This window comes from Oryzias latipes, chromosome 20, assembly GCF_053564925.1.
Source record: "Oryzias latipes strain Hd-rR chromosome 20, Olatipes_Hd-rR_3.1".
Taxonomy (NCBI): Eukaryota; Metazoa; Chordata; class Actinopteri; order Beloniformes; family Adrianichthyidae; genus Oryzias; species Oryzias latipes.
In genome coordinates, this window is record NC_136256.1 from 5,750,466 (window position 1) to 5,766,826 (window position 16,361).

General features: G+C 42.7%; 2 long non-coding RNA genes across 2 annotated transcripts; one reads left to right on the top strand and one right to left on the bottom strand.

The window, feature by feature from the left end:
• Positions 1 to 3,436: 3,436 nt before the first annotated feature.
• LOC144988159 (uncharacterized) lies at positions 3,437 to 10,735 on the top strand. Its single transcript, XR_013651987.1, has 2 exons — positions 3,437 to 3,576; positions 5,650 to 10,735. It is a non-coding gene; the product is annotated as an uncharacterized LOC144988159 (long non-coding RNA).
• On the bottom strand, positions 4,394 to 5,181 carry LOC144988158 (uncharacterized). The gene is made up of 2 exons (XR_013651986.1): positions 5,135 to 5,181; positions 4,394 to 4,558 (listed from the first exon to the last, which is right to left on the bottom strand). It is a non-coding gene; the product is annotated as an uncharacterized LOC144988158 (long non-coding RNA).
• Positions 10,736 to 16,361: the final 5,626 nt, after the last annotated feature.

The following is a 16,361-nucleotide window of genomic DNA, read 5'->3' on the forward strand; positions in this document are numbered from 1 at the left end:
AAAAAAACTATTTCTGTGTTTTGTTTTTGCTTTTATAAAAATCTGAACCTCCTGTGATTTGAACTTTATTTTTGTAGATTTGGTGTTGTTCCTCTTCTTCTCGTGTTCTAAACTGGTTGTTAAAGGCCGTGTCACACAGCCACTACATACATTTCATTCAGACAACTCTTGCAGTAAAGAAGATTTATTCCATATTTGTTTTAGTTTGGCAAAAATGTATTCCATATTTCTTTTAGCATGGCATAAGGCTCCGTTCAGATACATAAAACCAAGATTTCCATAGAAAACTTTGGGTAATAAACTACCCCCAACATCAAAGATCATCAAGGTTGAAGAGAATGTGAATGTAAAATCAGTGTATAAAAGTCAGATGAAGTGTGTTTCGGAGGCATTCCATATTCAGACTTACAAGTATGACTGCTATGTGTGACCCGGCACCATTGACCGTTGGGCCGCTCCCATTCGAGTACAGCGCCACGAAGGGAACATACTAGCTAGATAGAAGAGAAAGAGAGCCAGGCAAATTGAACAAGGAGCCAATATCCGCAAAGACTCTGTAGGGAACTATAAATTGAAACCGCCATGAACCAAACCTGTAAAACGAGACGAAGCTTAACATCCAAAATCCGACGCGTTCACTGGCATACCACGATACAAGCTTAAGTAACATCCATAATTTCGGAGTTTTCATTAGAAGTACTACGATCTGATCTTAACTGCAATAAATTTGATGCTTCAATCTGGCATTTTAATAATACGAGCTTAAGTAACATCCAATTCGAGCTCCATAGGCTTTGGTTTTCTGTGGTCCAAGCAGAACCAGCTACAGTTAAACATCAGGAAAACCAAAGAACTCATTCTGGACTTCAGAAGACAACCCCCTCTCTCCCAGCCAATATGCTTAGACGGTGACCTGGTGGAGACGGTCACGTCTTATAAATACCAGGGAGTGGTGTTGGACAAGAAACTGGACTGGAACGAGAACACCACCCTGCTCAGCAAAAAATGTCAAACCAGGATGTACTTCCTGCCAAAGCTGGCATCTTTTAACATCTCCACCAAGCTTCAAAGTATGTTTTATCAAACAGTCATTGAAAGTGCTCTGCTGTACGCTGTGGTGTGCTGGTGCAGCACAAGCAAGGAAAATCTGACCCGACTAAACAGAATCATCAGGAGGGCTAGCTCTATTTTGCGACTAAAGCTGGCCACAGTGGAGTAGGTGGCTGAACAACGAACATTGTCCGGACTTCAGGCAATCATTGACAATGTGACACACCCTCTGCCTCTGCATGAGGCCTTCAGTAAGAGGAAGAGCAGCTTCAGCAGCAGACTCTTATCCCAACGCTGCACCACGGACAGACTTAGAAAGTCTTTTGTCCCACGAGCCATCACACTGCACAACACTCTGTGTTGAGAGCTTTTACTTTTGTGATTGATTAAGCTGAATTTCTGGGAAACTTGACTTATTTTTAGGAATTGTTCATACTTGTTTTTATCTTTCTTATCCTGTTATATTTTCATCTATTTATTGTGTTTTTATTTGTTTTAGGAATGATTGTGTTTTTTAAGTATGGGCTGGACTTAAAATACTGGATCGATAAGCAGTATCAATAAGAGTAGGCGTACTGCTAAAACCTTAACGATACCCATCCCTAGCGGAAACCCAGATTCAAAAATGAGTTGCGACCACAGAGATGCAAAAGACCCGGGATAAATGAGGAAAATCGACCACCGAGAAATCAATAATATGCAGAACGAAGGGGAGCCCATAGGATTACATAATGTCCAGCAAAGGCTTCTGACAAATTGAAAACATGAGGACAGTTACGACAGCCGTAAGGTAAACTGATAAATACTTTGAGCGCCACCTAACGCCAAGAAGACGCCACTGGGAGGGATGGAGAGGCAGAAGAGTGAGAATATCAGCGATATCCACCTTCCCCAGCCATGCATTGCGTCCGGTGGACTTAATCATGGAGATGGCATGGTCAGCCGAAGTGCAAAAAACAAACAAATCCAGAAGGCTCACAAGGAATCAGGCTGCTGATGCCCAGAATGTATGAACTGCGAGGCGACGACAGGTCTAATATAAGTCAAACCTGAATACTTCCGAGAGGCCACCCTTAGGGGCTGATTCGAAAATGGGGCCCTGGAAAGAGCCCATCACATAGCCCCCACAACCATCCAGAAACCCTAAAACCAACCATAGAGAGAGAATAACAAAATATCTGTCAGGTTGAGAAGTTGAGGCCGTGTACAAAGCTGACTCATACACAAGGGTGGCAGATGTTAGTTCCCCGAAGACCAGGGCTGGACTCTCAGGGGAAAACAGAGCGGGGCACCTGTCCACACACCAGCTGGCCCCGAGGAAGGAAGGGTGGAGCAGAACCAGACGCTGAGCATGCAGTGGTGATGACATGAGGATCGCTGTTTACGGACCAAGCAAATTAACAGAACAAACAAAACTAACAAACTAACTAACAAAATTTTTAGCTTCTTTAACTAAGTTCACAATCATGTTTTGCAAGGACTCCATCCAGTTTAGACAAACTTTGAAGACTTGCAACACACACAAAAAACAACTTCATGAAAAATGTTGCAGGCAGAAAACCGTCCATCCTCCTATGCGCACATAAACAAGAAGAAGTGATTCATTGGTGTTATATAAAATAATCCCAGGAGACGAAAGCCTTTATGTGACACCAAGTCATGAAATATACATAATATTACATAAATACCTCTCCAGTTACAGCCCAGAATAAATAATGCATGTGCTGTCATTGAACGCTCACAGAGGGGAACCAGGAGAGAACTATCTAAAGAAGAAAAAGTTTGTGAGAGAACATGTCTTCAGTTAAGTGTCCGTTACTGAATTCAGAGCAGATTCGTTTACAGCAATCCAAAATAGGAAGACAGTTTAAACAGAAGAAGCAAACATGGGTCAAAAGGTGGAGTCATGCAGAACGAGTTTGTGCAAAAGCAGCAATTAGTCGCGACGAAGCGGAGTCGGTTTCACCCAACGCACAAACAACTCTCCTGTTTTATATAAGCTGTCTGCTGAACCTGCTCACACACCAACACACACATCAAGAGCGCAAAAACTGCGACCAAACTTTCTCATTCAACCAAAGCTGACTTACTGTGTTGGTTAAGCTTTCTGAGAAAATGTTTATTCTTCACTCCAACTCAGACAAAAGTTTAGGGACTTTTTAGCATGACCTTATCTACATAGAGATGCTCCATTTTCATCCAGACAAAGCTGCTGTGTAGGTGTCAGAAGTCAGAACTCTGTCTCCCTCTCTGGTCACCAGCAGGAACAAACCATCTCTAGAGTTCTAATCACACTTCCTGGATCCTGCACACCTGACTCTCATTCACTCAGTCAATCACAGCATTCTTAAACACTGCACAGAGTATTCTTTGTGCCACTCTGCCACCATTACCGAGTGTAGGAGACCTGGGGCCTGTTTCAGAAAGGAGGTTAAGTGTAAACTCTGAGTGCGTTAACCCTGAAATCAGGGAAACCCTGGGTTTTCCGTTTCAGAATGGGAGGTTTGTCAAACCAGAGAAAGCAGAGTAAGTCAAACCCGTTTCTGAAAGAGAGGTAACTTTTACTCGGAGTCAGTATCCATGGTTACTTATGCTGTGAACCTAACCTGGTCGGGAGCAGGTTTTATTCTCCAAACTCAAAGTTTCTGCCGGTCTCCTCCCCTTTTTAAAGACGAAGCGGTATTTTTCGCTTTAACCTTCATTGCCCACATTCCAGTCACACAGAGACAAGTGACAAGAATGGCTTGTCCTTTTTTGGAGGACCCAATAGACGAGGAGGCTGCATTAATTCATAGAGAATTATATTTACCTCGTACGAGGATATTGAGAAGACTCAATTATTTGTCATTTCCCCATACGTTTTTGTTTGAGCGTTACCGTTTTTCGTTGCAGTCAATTACATATATACAATGAAAACAACATTAGATATGTATTGCTATGTAGATGTTTCATATGTCAAATATTGTCAACAAAGCCTACATCCATGACATGCTCACATTTGACCTGATTGAATTATGTTTTTATACTTCATTTTTAGCTGCTGCCATGTTCTTTTAATTCCTGCAGGATTGCAACTACATGAAAATGAAATCAGGGACATTGAATTAGATTAATGCAACAATTACTTTTTGGAAACACAATTTGCTAGCACTGCTTACTTTCTTAATCCCACATACACCTATACCACTTGATCAATACACGGGTAGTGTTGCAGTGTGTGTGTGCTGAGCGGGGTGCGATCCACGAGAGAGAAGGGGAGGGGCGATTGCAGGTGCAGATGGGGGGGGGGGGGGGGGGGAGAGGACGGAGCAGAGGTGTGTGCGTGGTATATATTGTGTGTTCGGAGGACGGAGCACTTAGTTAAATAAAGAGAAGGTGTCATTCCCAGAATAACTGTTTTGGAGTCATTCTTAATCCGCTCTGGAGGTTGAGGGTTTCGAACGGGAAGTGAACCCCGAAGGAGAATTCCCTTCGGCCCTGAAGGAAATCTCCCCTGCGCTTCTGACCACTGTCGGAAAGACGAGAGAAAAGAAAGGAGAAGTCTTCGCGCAGCGAAAGGTTCAACAGTAGACAAAAGTTCACTTTTAAAACACAATTGCATGTATTAATATTAAACTGACCAACGTTTGCAAGAGGGGAAGGTTAACAGAAAAGTCCTCTAAACATTACCGACGTTAAATGCATTTTCCCCCAGATTGGTTCTGTACACTATGCAGCATTTCATGCAATTACACCAGGAATAACACTTCAAAAGTACACCTTAATATCGCCATTTTTTATTTCACTCCTTACGCTATTTAAAAAGTTATTACAGCCAATGTTTTATAACAATGATTTAAATGCAAACTTGCGCATTAACTTGAGCAGCTATGTTTTTCCACGCTAACTGTCTCTGTTTTGCAGATGCAGCGGTGTTGCTTTTCTTCTGGAATATGTGCTCATATTCACTGTAACTCGGCAGCAGCACGTCAAGTTCAGCTGGCGAAAAATACGCAGACCTCTTGTTTTCACGGTTGCCATGGTGACTCGTGATATCTGCGCTCCATTGATAATGGCTTCTTATAGACGCGGTGCGCACGCTCACCTCCGAATCAGTCCACTCAGAGTTGATTGATCTAACTCGGATCAGCTGCTCTGAAACTGAAAACTCAGAGTTGTCAATTTCTCGATTGACCAACTCAGAGTTCAGGTTTGACCTCAGAGTTGGTTGAACCTCCTTTCTGAAACAGGCCCCTGATCTTCAGTCTCCTGACCCTGTTTCTGACTCTGTTTACCTCCTGCCTACCCCGACTCTCGCCTGGATCCTGATTACCCCCGTTACTTCTCTCATGCTCTCATGTTTGTGATTAACCCCTGCCTGCCTTAGTTTTGTGGACTTTTAGCTGAGATAATAAACCTGCAGCATTTGGAACCAGCCGTCTGCCTGTCCTTGTGACAGTAGGCACAGATACTGAGATGAGACTCTAGCTTTTTTACGCTAAAATGTTTTTATTTACTTTGTCACAGGAAATGTTTTTTTTCCACTGGTTAGTTGCTCTTTCATCTGTGGACTGGTGTTGCTGAGTTTATCTAAAGACTCTTTACCTCCTTTTTCCAAAGCTACGTTCACATCACTGCTCGTCTTCCTGTGACGTCATTTCCGGGTGAGCTATTCCCAGTGCTAGTTGTGTGACTGCTGTCCTCTTGTTTGGCATTAGCCTTACTACTATTGCTTACTCTAAGGGTTATCTGGGTTAATATTCACATCTAGTACCTTTTATTAGCTAATTCACCACTGTTAAACCGCTTTCTGTTCACTTTTCTCATTTTGCTAAATAAACCACTTCTCTTTACTTAAACACCGCTAGCCTTAGCTTAGAACCTAGTATGGCCACCACCACTCCTTCCGCCTCTCCTCCTCTCTCCTGCCCCATGTGCCATATGTTTAGTGATGATCCTGCCTCCTTTAGTGAAGATAGGGGTAGGTGTGTTAAGTGTAGTCTTGTGTTAGACTTGGAGGCCAGGCTGGAGCAGTTAGAAGCGCGGCTCCGCACAGTGGAAGCTAAGCCGGCTAGCCAGGTCGTTACTCGTAGCGCGGGCCGCGCTACCAGGGCTAACTTAGCTAGCACCCCAGCGCCCTCCCAACAGCCGGGAGACAGTCAGGGGTTTGTACCGGTTGGGAGGAAACATAGTGCTAAACGCAAAAACTTAGAGCACCCGAGACTCCACGTTAGTAATAGGTTCTCCCCCCTCAGCGACACACCCGCTGAACACTCAACTCTGGTTATAGGCTCTTCTGAAGTTAGAAACGTGGAGCTCCCAGCGGCTACAGTCAGGTGTTATCCGGGGGCCAGAGTTGGTGACATCGAGGGGAACCTTAGGATGTTAGCTCAGAATAAGTCCAGGTTCCGTCGAGTCGTGATTCACGCAGGCGGTAATGATGCCCGACGGAGACAGTCAGAGGTGGTTAAGTTAAACGTAACTTCGGTGTGTAAACTGGCTAAGACGATGTCCGACACTGTAATTTTCTCTGGTCCCCTGCCGAACTTAGTCAGTGATGAAATGTACAGCCGCTTTTCATCATTTAACCGCTGGCTTTCTAGATGGTGCCCAGAAAACGGCGTTGGTTTTGTGGATAACTGGAGCGCGTTTTGGGGGAAGCCCGGTCTCATGCGGAGAGACGGCGTCCATCCCACCCGGGACGGTGCCGCTCTTCTTTCTAGAAACATTTCTGCTAGCCTTAGTCTGTTAACCTGACAATCCAGAGACGAGACCCGGGCGCAGAGCAGCAGTGTAAAACGCTCCTCTGAACCTCCCTTAGGGTTAGTGCCGGTGCAAAACCCATGCAGGGAAAGTCAAGCAGGTCCGAGCTTTAGCTTATGTGCTGAAAGACAAATGAAAGGAGCGCGTCATAGAAACTTAAAAGTGACAGACAGCAGTTCTCACAAGCAGAATTATGTCATTAAATGCGGTTTATTAAACATTCGATCCATTTCCTCCAAGTCCCTCTTAGTCAACGAGTTAATTACTGATAACAATCTTAGTCTTTTAGCCTTAACAGAAACTTGGCTCCATCAGGATGACTATGTTAGATTGAATGAAGCAACCCCCCCCCACTTATGCTAACTATCAGAAATCCAGGATTTCAGGGAAAGGAGGTGGTTTGGCAGTAATATCACAGTCTAGCTTACTTCTCAGCCCTAAAGTTAAAAATGCTTATAATTCATTTGAAAGCATCATATTGTCTTTAAGTCACCCAAACAGGAAAACTCCAAAACCTGTTTTACTCATAATTATTTATCGCCCCCCCGGCCCATATTTAGAATTTTTAACTGAGTTTTCCGACTTCCTATCGAGTATTGTCTTAGATTCTGATCAAATTATAATATTAGGGGATTTTAATATTCATGTTGATGACCCCAGTGACTGCCTAGGAAAGGCTTTTGCAGCTTTATTAGATGATGTTGGTTTCACCCAAAGTGTGAATGAACCCACTCACTGTCATAAGCACACCCTGGACCTTGTTCTAACCCATGGGATAGAGATCAGCCAGCTGAGTGTCCTTCCTCTTAACCCCATCATTTCTGATCACTTTCTGATTACCTTCCAGTTTACACTGGAACATCCTTCTGTCCCAGTGAATAAGAAACAACTTAGAAGAACCTTAACTGACCGTTCTGTGTCTGAGTTTAAACACACAGTTCAGCCAGTACTTAGTGATATTCTGAGAAAATACTCTGAGACCAGCTCCCATAGTATCAGTCCTAGTATAAATGACCACTTTGTTAATCATGCCTTACAAGCCCTCAGGAGTACACTCGATGTTGTTGCCCCCTTGAAACCTAAGTTCGTCAGACAAAACCGAGTAGCACCGTGGTTTAACGCTGAAACTCGTTCTCTTAAACGAGAAACCCGTAAGTTGGAAAGAGAATGGCGCCGCTCCGGTTCAGAGCAGTCTCTGGATATCTGGAAACATAGCCTATTAAATTATAAAAAAGCTCTGCGTAGAGCTAGAAGCCAGTACTATTCAACCTTAATATCAGAGAATGGAAACAATCCAAGATTTCTTTTTAGCACTATAGCTAAATTAACTCGCAGTCAGAGCTCAGTAGAACCACATGTTCCTGTTTCTCTCAGCTCTGATGATTTTCTTACATTTTTCGATAGTAAAATCTCAAATATTAGACATAAGTTAAATCAAGTTATTCCTATTATCAGCCCAGAACAGGCTGAAGCGGTAGAAATGGAGGCATCCATAGAAACCTCTGTAACATTAGACTGCTTCACTGCTGTGGATCAAGCGGAAATAACATCAATTATTACGTCCTCCAAATCCTCAACGTGTCTGTTAGACCCAATTCCCACTAGACTTTTTAAAGAAACTTTTCCCCTAATTAATGATCCCATATTAACAATGATAAATGCCTCTCTGGAAACGGGTTACGTGCCACAGTCTTTTAAATATGCAGTTGTTAAACCTCTTCTGAAAAAGCCCAGTTTGGATCCTAGCATCTTGGCCAACTATAGACCGATATCAAACCTGCCCTTTATTTCTAAAATCCTAGAAAGAGTTGTAGTTAAGCAGCTTTACTGCCACCTACAGGACAACAGCCACTTTGAAGACTTTCAGTCGGGGTTTAGACCTCACCACAGTACGGAAACTGCACTAGTTAGAGTCTCTAATGACTTGTTATTGGCCTCAGAAAAGGGACTACTTTCTATTCTGGTCCTGTTGGACCTCAGTGCTGCCTTTGACACTATCGACCACGGTATTTTACTCCATAGATTAGAGCAGGACATAGGGATCAGAGGATCTGCTCTCCAGTGGTTTAAATCCTATCTGTCTGATAGGTATCAGTTCGTTAATGTAAATGGCCATTCCTCTCAGTGCACTCGAGTCAACTATGGAGTCCCACAGGGCTCAGTCTTGGGACCGATCCTGTTTACGCTTTATATGTTACCCCTAGGAAACATAATCAGGAAACACAGCATTAATTTTCATTGTTATGCCGACGATACGCAGTTGTATTTATCCATGAAGCCTGACCAGAATGACCAGATAGAGAAACTGAACGCCTGCATCAGTGACATCAAGACCTGGATGACAATTAATTACCTCCTCTTGAACCCAGAAAAAACTGAGGTCATTATACTTGGTCCTAAAAACCTCAGAGATGCTCTGTCTGCTCAGATAGTCTCCCTGGATGGCATAAGTATAGCCCCCAATTCCACAGTTAGAAACCTTGGGGTTTTACTTGACCAGGATTTATCATTTAAGGCTCACATATCTCAGGCATGTAGAACTGCCTTTTTTCACCTGCGAAATATTGCTAAGATCAGAAATATACTTTCTAAGAGTGATGCTGAAAAACTCATCCATGCATTTGTTACGTCGAGGCTGGATTACTGTAACTCCTTGTTAGCAGCGTGTCCTAAGAGTTCCTTAAGAAGTCTCCAGCTTGTTCAGAACGCAGCTGCTAGATTGTTAGCTGGAACCAGCAGAAGAGATCACATCACTCCTGTGTTAGTTTCGCTCCATTGGCTCCCAGTTGATTCTAGAATTAAGTTCAAGATCCTCCTGTTAACCTATAAGGCCTTACATGGAATGGCCCCGTCCTATATTAAGGACCTCATAGTCCCTTACCAACCAATCAGAACACTTCGCTCGCAAAATGCAGGACTGCTTGTGGTTCCTAGAATTAGTAAAAGTACGGTTGGAGGTAGAGCGTTTAGCCACCAAGCCCCTGTCTTATGGAATAAACTCCCAGCTCATGTAAGAGAGGCCGACTCAGTTTCTACATTCAAAGCTAGACTGAAAACATTCCTCTTTGGACAGGCTTATTGTCAGACTAGCTAGTATTCAGAGATTATTTAACTTAATGTTAGTTTGTTTAAATTAAACTTAATAATAACTATTTCTTTTAAAAGGCTGCTAGAAGTTGAAGCTGGGGTAACTATGGTGCACTGGGGTTCTGTCCTCTTTCCTTTTTTACTTCTACCCTTCCTCTCCTCTATTCTTGATCATAATTTATCATTTAGTTCTCCATGCCTCTGTTTGGTGCAGTGCGATTCATGTATTGTCCCTCTTTTCCTCTCCCCTCCTGGGGAGTGGGAGTGCTTCCAGACTCCAGTTGGCTCATCCGTGCTCCAGTTCCTGACCGTTTACCTCGCCTTTGCTCCTGCTCCTACACCTGGCTGTGGATCCTGCCTCTGGCTCATCTCTGGCTCGTCTCTGCTCTGTACCTGACCGAGTACCTCGTCTCTGCTCCTGCTCCTACACCTGGCTGTGGTTCCTGTCTCCGGCTCGACTCGCGCCCTTGACTGTCCCCACAACCACGGCTGGATGAAGCTCGTCTGCTGGACTTTTATATATGTAGTTGTAGATTTAGATAAGTTAATTCTTCTCTAAGATTTCTGGTAAATCGCCTGTCCGTCCTGGGGGAGGATCCCTCCTTCATGTGGGCACCCCTGAGGTTTCTTCGTTTTTTCCGGAATCCGGTTTTTTTGGGAGTTTTTCCTTACCGCGAAGGGGGGTCTAAGGGCAGGGATGCCAGTATAGCTTAGTCAGTTTGTTAGTTCATTTTAGTATTTTTCTATTGAACTCTTTGTATTCGTGATCCTTTTGATTTCATGTTTTACTTCGAAGCCCATCGAGACGACTGTTGTGATTTTGGGCTATACAAATAAAATTGAATTGAATTGAAAATTGAATCACAGACAGCAACACGGGTTCAAGTGACCACTTACAATAAAGTCTATGTAAACGAACGTTAATGACGGTTTTGGGCTTCTGCATTCAAAACTCGCCTTCGCTTGTTGCAATGCAAGTTTCTATTTCAGGCACTATGTACAAAACGCCGTCCATTGAACATGTGTCAAAAGTTAAACCAAGTTGAACTTTGACCAATCAGGGACTCCGATTTGGTAGAGACATATGGATGAAGTCCCTTTTAATTCATGGAAAGTCCAACCGTTTGAAAATTGGTCATGCAAGAGAAATTATTAATCGGGCTTATGTCGGGCAGGAATTTTATGACACTAAGTCTTTTGTGTATCAGAATAAAGCCACAAAAGAAAAAGCCTGGAGGGAGATTCACCAGATTTGTACTGCTTTGACATTCTGCACCAAGCCCCTTATCAACTGTAGGTGGTTACAGTAGAAAAAGAAAAGAAGAAGATGCCTCTCCCTGCTTGCCCAGTGTGAGCACCATAGACTAAGCGCACGTTCTTGCATGTCACATTCCAGGTGTATCCGTAGGGAAGGGAAGGGTGAGGAAAGGTTCATTGAGTAACAGTGATGCAGTCTAAATTACTTTGTCTTTATGGTGGAAATGTTGCACATTTAGAAAGTGATTTTATTTTTAGGCCCTTATTTTTAGTTTAGCAGCCTGTTCAGGATGTACAGGCTGCCAACGACCCCTAGAGGGATTCAGCTGGTTCAGAAAATGGATGGATGGATGATTATCATCTTCAGTAAGTAAGTACATTTTTCCGTATATAGCACAGAATAAAATCACAAAGGGCTTTACAGGCTCGAAGACAGCATAAAACAAAAACCCAAGCACAGACAGATTAAAGCATCCAGCACTGACATGACCCACTGGAAGTGGGGAAAAAAAGTTTTTCACAGGCGCCATATTTCATGAAATTATGTTTGACTCTTTGATCTATTGTTTGTTCAGACGTCCATGATCATACAACCAGAACCTTGGACCGGTCCGGTGGACCAAGTGGTTTGACGTAAATCCAGAGCCTTTAACTCAAGTGTTCTCAATCACTTGAGTCACTGCTGGTCAGATGGTCGTTCAGATAAACAGCAGATCCCGTCAGATTCCTCCTTTGGTTCATCAGAGCTAGCTTTTGTTTTTGATTCACAAACCTGATGAGTATCCCTGGTTTATCAGTCTCCTTTTTCCTGGGGAGCGAGTGGCAGATCTTGATGGTATTTAGATCCAGGGAAATCTCTTTAGACGTGAGAAATTATTCCACTTTTTGTTCCAGAGACTCTCCATCGCTCCCCGTTTCAGAAGAACCGCTAGGAATGCTAGCATGGCTACTGTATTAGCATTAGCAATGCTAGCTCCAGCTGCATTTAGCTTTGCCCGAGGTTTGATCTGTAATCCAGTCAAAATGACATTATTCATCCTTGCTTGTTGTTCCATGTCGTCCACTCTTTTCTCCAGAATCTCAAAACGGTTATCTCGTTGCTCGTTTTATGCTTGGAGTCTTCGGAACTCTTCAATTAACTCCGTGAGAGGAGCTAGCTTAGCCTGGGTCGGCTGTCTTTCTTAGAGATAATCCGCATTTAAGTCAATTGACGATCGTTGAAACAACTTTTATGTCGCTTGAAAATCTCTTGAGAGAGCAGCCAGCAGGCAATACGTATCCGTTCGTTGACCCGGAACCCGGAATGTAGTTGTTCCTCTTTATTTGGTAAATGTTTTTATGGCCCTGATGTCTTTTAGAGCAAATACAAGCAATACATTTCCTTTAGGATGATAAAAGTATGAGATTGTTAGAGGTAAAGACTGCCCAAAGTCAGGAGGTCTGATCAAGGTGTTTTTATTTAGATACCACTGCATTTTTCAGAGGTGTCTTCACTCTCAACCAGCTGTGAGCGGTTGCGTGAGCCGTTATGTCACAGGTGATGACATCCGCAGTTTTACAGAGAGGCGGACCACATCAGACACAGAACGCAGATATCAGCAGCCACTTATTGCAGCTGTCAGCTGGCGAAACCACGAGCATCAGGCTGTCTCTACACACGCGTGAGTAGCAGATGTTTGTCATACACATCAGAACAAAAACACTCTTGTCAAAGTAACATTGGACAGAAGATCTTGACTTGCTCTTCATACTTTACAGCAGAGGTAAACGCCTCAAGCCTTCAGTGGAATTGAATAGATTAGAATAAATTGGATTGAATAGAATAGAATTGAATTGAATTGAATAGAATACCTTTATTTTTATAGCACTTTTCCCGGAACGAATCACAAAGAGCTTTACATAAAGAGCATAAAATCAAATCGAAACACAAAAAGTAGTAAAATACAATAATAATAATAATAAAAAAACAAAACACAGTAAAACGTAGTAAAACAAGGAATAAAATCAACTAAAAGCTCTCCTGAGTAAAAACGTCTTGACCTGAGATTTTAAACACTCGACGGAGTCGATCTGATGGAATGACAGTTTAAGGAATTTCCAATGACGAGGAGCAACGGCTTGTAATGACAGATCTCCTCTAGTCTTAAAGCGGGCTTTTGGAATGCTTAAAAGATTTTGGTTGGAAACTCAAATCCAAACATTCAAAAGGATAAAAATGTCAAAGTCGGAAAACCAGTCAGAGGAGACTTTCTGAGCAGTCTGCTGAATTTCCATGCAGTACTACAGCTGGGGTTAAAAAGCATGCCCAGCTGTCTCTGCGTGGTCTGGACTATTTCCTGAAACTGAGGCCGGATGTTCTCATACACCCACAGGCTCCCAAACATCTCGCATGCTTCAGATGGCTCAAACCAAAGCCAACTGGTATGAGGAAACATCTGATACTGAGAGCCAATCAGGACTGAGATATCTGTATTTACAACAGAAATGGACAAAGCCCAAAGGAACAGATCTGAGAAGAAGGAAAGATATCATCATTTCCCACTAAGAAGATGAGTATGGATTGTTTTACAAAAATTTTAGCAAAATTAGGAAAAGAACAACAGTGCAAGCTTTAGGTCTGCTTCTGGAGGCTTCTGTCAACATGTTTGGCCTAGGTTTAAAGAAGATAAAAGGGAGAGCTTTTGTCTGAAAACCTGAAAATCGTGTTGCATTTTTCTAAAGACAAGGGACATATAAAGAGAAAAGTAAGATTCAAATATAAAGATACAACTCCCTGGTGGTCTTTCTCTTCAGGACCTTCAGCTGAACACAGATAAACCTAAAATGGCATTTATGAGTATTTTTCTTTTTGTAAATTATTGTGAATCATTTGCAGAAAAAAAATGCAGTTGGAAAAGGATTATATTTGTGACGCTGGGCAGGACACCAGCTCCCTGCTCCGCTTCATTCTGATACATCCACTTGCAGACAAATAGATCCATGTGTGATGGGGTCACATTATGACTGTGAACACATGTACGTCTTTGTTTTCCTCAGGGAGGGAATCTGGCTCATAACTATACACCTGGATAGCTCAAATACAGCTCGCCATTATTTTTGCACCACTAGTGTTAGGTTGGGGTTGTGAGGGGCTGTAAGCTAGCAGGAAAGCATGTGAACAGATAGATGATGGGAAATAGGAGCCGCCTTGCTCTGTGCCAACAATCCCGAACACCAAGGGAATGGTGGGATGTTAGAGGGTGGAGAGGGGATTTTTTAACTTTACCCTGACACCAGAGAAGCCTGATTTACACCCAGTCCTCTCTAAGAAAGGTCTATAATCATAGATCTAAAAGAACAATCACTCAAGGAACAAGCTGGTCAAGCAGGAGCCTCTAACAACTTAACTCAACTCATGGGCAGACAAATACCTGTTGGGAAAAGATCTTGATTAGAATAAAAACCAACTGTGTTTCTAAAATCAGACTAATGTAAGTCAACCTATGTTCAGCTGAAGGTCCTAAAGAGAAAGACCACCAGGGCGTGGCATCTTTTCTACGTTTCCTTTAAGAACCATAAAGGTCCAGGTATATTAAAGCAAGCGTTTTTTTCTGATGTATAGGAGAGACTAGAGAGGAGGAATGTGCGTGTGCTGCACATGAAGAGCTTGGTGGAAAAAGGAAAATTCTGCCTGGTGAACTCCTTCTTCTCTTCCAGAGCGTCAGAGAGGAGCTCAGCATTCTTTTTATCCACAAGTGAAACGATTTACCAAGGCATGTGGATCGGCCCAGAGGACTCTGCTCATGCGACTCGTGGATTAGGGGGCTTAAAGCAGATGTTTGGAAACAGCACACATCTGCAGTCACCTCAGGTCATGACTGGAAGGCTTTTCTTTCAGCCTCTCCTCAGGTTTTCTGTCTCCAATTTCCTCACAGTACACTGTGACCACATTCTGTCCCAGTCTGATTGAAAGTCTGACTGAAATACTGTTTTTATGCTGTGGAGGAACCATAAAAGCAGGAATCCAAAAATGACACAGCTGGGCTGTTTCAGGTAGAATTCTTTAAGAGCTGCTTCTTAAAGTTCTGAGGCAGAAAATAAGAGATGTTACTCTTCATTTTATAATGTAACCTCAGTCCAGAGGTTATATTACTCATAAGCAACTCAAACTTGGATGGATGGATGGATGGATGGATGGATGGATGGATGGATGGATGGATGGATGGATGGATGGATGGATGGATGGATGGATGGATGGATGGATGGATGGATGGATGGATGGATGGATGGATGGACAAATGGATGGATGGATGGACAAATGGATGGATGGATGGATGGATGGATGGATGGATGGATGGATGGATGGATGGATGGACAAATGGATGGACAAATGGATGGATGGATGGATGAATAGATGGTTAAGTACTTCTTAGACCTGTTAACTTTCATCCACTTAAGCAACTACTAACAAGCGATAAAATGTCACTGACATCTAACAGAATCTATAAGGAAAATCTTTTTTTGTTTTTTTATTTTTATCTCAAATAAGGTCACACTGCATAACGGTTAACTGTAAAAGTCATATATATCAGATTTCACATGATTGTTTTTCTCTTTTAACCCTTGTACTATTTTAGATGACCCCACCCTTGCATTGACATGTTCTACCTACCATGACAAAGGTGGATAAAGGTGGAAAGATTTCATGTAATCCATGGACACCAGTGAAGATCACAAATCATTGAAGAAAAAAGGTTTAGCACACTGTCTAGTGGGTCTAGATGACCCAACTCCCAATGTTAAAATGACTAGGATAGCACAAGGGTTACAGAGTCACTGCGGTCAGGGGCTCATTTGTTCCTGTGTAAACTGTGAAAGTCTCCAATGTCTCTCATTGGATTCTATACAGGCAAATGAGGCCAGAAGTGGGACGGACACAAAGATCAAAGTTTACACCACCAAACTTTTCAATGTGCCAAAAAAAGGGCAGATTGGAAGGTGCAAAGTAAAGAGAATTTGGTTTGGTCCACTCACAAGTCCACCCACCTGCCAATCTAAAAGAAACGCAGAAATTTTAGTTCTACTTTGAGTTTCAATTTTAAAAAAGACATTTAAAAAATGCTGACTAAGAAAAGCATGAGTGTTATAAAAGTTTTTTTGTATTATTCAATAATCCATACCTCTGGTTTCACCACTTAGAGAGTTTACTGGACAGTTAAACAGAGTTTCTGCTGTGAAGTCAGATA